The sequence below is a fragment of the Arachis hypogaea genome, chromosome 12, assembly GCF_003086295.3.
Source record: "Arachis hypogaea cultivar Tifrunner chromosome 12, arahy.Tifrunner.gnm2.J5K5, whole genome shotgun sequence".
Taxonomy (NCBI): Eukaryota; Viridiplantae; Streptophyta; class Magnoliopsida; order Fabales; family Fabaceae; genus Arachis; species Arachis hypogaea.
In genome coordinates this window covers 84,342,779-84,346,017 of record NC_092047.1, presented here as the reverse complement: position 1 = coordinate 84,346,017, position 3,239 = coordinate 84,342,779, and the positions used below count along the sequence as shown (strand labels likewise).

General features: G+C 32.9%; 1 non-coding gene across 1 annotated transcript; it reads left to right on the top strand.

Annotated features, from left to right (window-relative positions):
• The first annotated feature begins 757 nt into the window (after positions 1-757).
• On the top strand, positions 758-865 carry LOC112731265 (small nucleolar RNA R71). The gene has a single exon (XR_003167052.1). It is a non-coding gene; the product is annotated as a small nucleolar RNA R71 (small nucleolar RNA).
• The last annotated feature ends 2,374 nt before the right edge of the window (positions 866-3,239 follow it).

The window sequence follows — 3,239 nt, the reverse complement described above, 5'->3', positions numbered from 1 at the left end:
CGCTTATGTCAATGGCCTTGCACTCTCCTTTTGGATTCTCTTCTGTATTGCTTGGGAGAGTACTAGGAGGGATTTCAGTGATCCTTTTACTCAGCTGGCCCACTTGTGCTTCCAGATTTCTAATGGAAGACCTTGTTTCATTCATGAAACTTACAGTGGCCTTAGATAGATCAGAGACTAGATTTGCTAAATTAGAAGCATTTTGTTCAGAGTTCTCTGTCTGTTGCTGAGTTGATGATGGAAAAGGCTTGCTATTGCTAAACCTGTTTCTTCCACCATTATTAAAGCCTTGTTGGGGCTTTTGATCCTTCCATGAGAAATTTGGATGATTTCTCCATGTTGAGTTATAGGTGTTTCCATAAGGTTCACCTAAGTAATTTACCTCTGCTATTGCAGGGTTCTCAGGATCATAAGCTTCTTCTTCAGAAGATGCCTCTTGAGTACTGTTGGATGCAGCTTGCATTCCATGCAGACTCTGAGAAATCATATTGACTTGCTGAGTCAATATTTTATTCTGAGCCAATATGGCATTCAGAGTATCAACCTCAAGAACTCCCTTCTTCATAGGCGTCCCAGTACTCACAGGATTCCTTTCAGAAGTGTACATGAACTGGTTATTAGCAACCATGTCAATGAGTTCTTGAGCTTCTGCAGGCGTTTTCTTTAGGTGAATGGATCCACCTGCAGAAGTGTCCAGTGACATCTTTGATAGCTCAGATAAACCATCATAGAATATATCCAGGATGGTCCATTCTGAAAGCGTGTTAGAAGGACACTTTTTGGTCAACTGTTTGTATCTTTCCCAAGCTTCATAGAGAGATTCACCTTCTTTCTGTTTGAAGGTTTGAACATCAGCTCTAAGCTTGCTCAGCTTTTGAGGAGGAAAGTACTTGGCTAAGAAAGCCGTGACCAGCTTATCCCAAGAGTTCAGGCTATCTTTAGGTTGAGAATCCAACCATAATCTAGCTCTGTCTCTTACAGCAAAAGGGAAAAGCATGAGCCTGTAGACTTCAGGATCTATTCCATTAGTCTTAACAGTATCACATATCTGCAAGAATTCAGTTAAGAACTGAAAAGGATCTTCAGATGGAAGTCCATGAAACTTGCAGTTCTGCTGCATTAGAGAAACTAATTGAGGTTTCAGCTCAAAGTTGTTTGCTCCAATGGCAGGAATGGAGATGCTTCTTCCATGTAAATTGGAATTAGGTGCAGTAAAGTCACCAAGCATCTTCCTTATATTATTATTATTTTCGGCTGCCATCTCCTCTTCCTGTTCAAAAATTTCTGAAAGGTTATCTCTGGATTGTTGTATTTTAGCTTCTCTTAATTTTCTCTTCAGAGTCCTTTCAGGTTCTGGATCTGCTTCCACAAGAATGTTCTTATCCTTGCTCCTGTTCATATGACAAGGAAGAATGGACAGAAAAATGATAATAATAATAGAGATCCTTTATACCACAGTATAGGGATCCCTTTGTGAGTGGAAGAAAAGAGGGAGAGACAAAGAATGTAATATAATGGAAGAAACACAACTGTGAGAATGGAAGAGAGGTGAGATGAGATGTTAGGATATGAATGAATAAATAGAATGAGATGGGGGAGGGATAATTTTCGAAAATTATTTTGAAAAAGGGTTAGTGATTTTTGAAAATGGTTTTTGAAAAATGTTAGTAATTTTCGAAAATTTTTGAAATCAAAAATAAAAAATAAAAATAATTAGTTAATTAAAAAGAAATTTTTGAAAAAGGGGGAGATATTTTCGAAAATTAGAGAGAGAGAGTTAGTTAGGTAGTTTTGAAAAAGTTAAGAAACAAACAAAAAGTTAGTTAGTTAGTTGAAACAAATTTTGAAAAGATAGGAAGTTAGGAAGTTAGAGAAGATATTTTGAAATCAAATTTTTGAAAAAGATAAGATAAGAAGATATTTTTGAAAAGATATGATAGGAATTAGTTTTGAAAAAAAGATTTGATTTTTAAATTCACAATTAATGACTTGATTCATAAGAAATCACAAGATATGATTCTAGAACTTAAAGTTTGAATCTTTCTTAACAAGCAAGTAACAAACTTCAAATTTTTGAATCAAAACATTAATTGTTTATGTTATTTTCGAAAATTTGGTATAAAAATAAGAAAAAGATTTTTGAAAAATATTTTTGGAATTTTCGAAAATAACTAATAATTTTGAAAAAGATTTGATTTTTGAAAAAGATTTTGAAAAAGATAAGATTTTCAAATTGAAAATTTGATTTGACTCATGAGAAACAATTTGATTTTAAAAATTTTTTGAAAAAGTCAATCCAAATTTTCGAATTTGATGAGAGAAAAGAGGAAAGATATTTTTTTGATTTTTGAAATTTTTTAGGATGAGAGAGAAAAACACTAAAAAGATGCGATGCATGAAATTTTTGAATCAAAACAATGAATGCATGTATGAATGAGATGAATGTCAAGATGAACACCAAGAACACTTTGAATGTCAAGATGAACATCAAGAACATATTTTTGAAAAATTTTTGATGCAAAGAAAACATGTAAGACACCAAACTTAGAAATCTTTAATGCTTAGGCACTAAGAATTCAAGAATGCATATGATAAACATGAAAAGACACAAAACAAAAAATCATCAAGATCAAACAAGAAGACTTACCAAGAACAACTTGAAGATCATGAAGAACACTATGAATGCATGAAATTTTCGAAAAATGCAAGATGCATATGCAAGTGACACCAAACTTATAACATGACTCAAGACTCAAACAAGAAACAGAAAAATATTTTTGATTTTTATGATTTTCTAATTTTTTTTTTTGGATTTTTATGTTATATTTTTCGAAAATTATATGAAAAAGAAAAATAAGGATTCCAAAAATTTTAATATGAATTCCAGGAATCTTGCCATATTAGTCTAAAGCTTCAGTCCAGGAATTAGACATGGCTCACTAGCCAGCCAAGCTTTCAAAGAAAGCTCCAGTCCAAAACACTAGACATGGCCAATGGCCAGCCAAGCTTCAGCATTTAACACCAGAGTATATTGATCTTGATGGCAAATTGCTGCTCATCATTTACCAAGTATGTAACTTGCCTCTGATGGTTTGGAAGCCTCAGTCCAAAAGAATTTAGACATGGCTTTACAGCCAGCCAGGCTTCAACATGCTTCATGAAACACTAGAATTCATTCTTAAAAATTTTGAATAAAATTTTTGAAAACATTTTTATTTTTTATTTTTTTATTTTTTTTT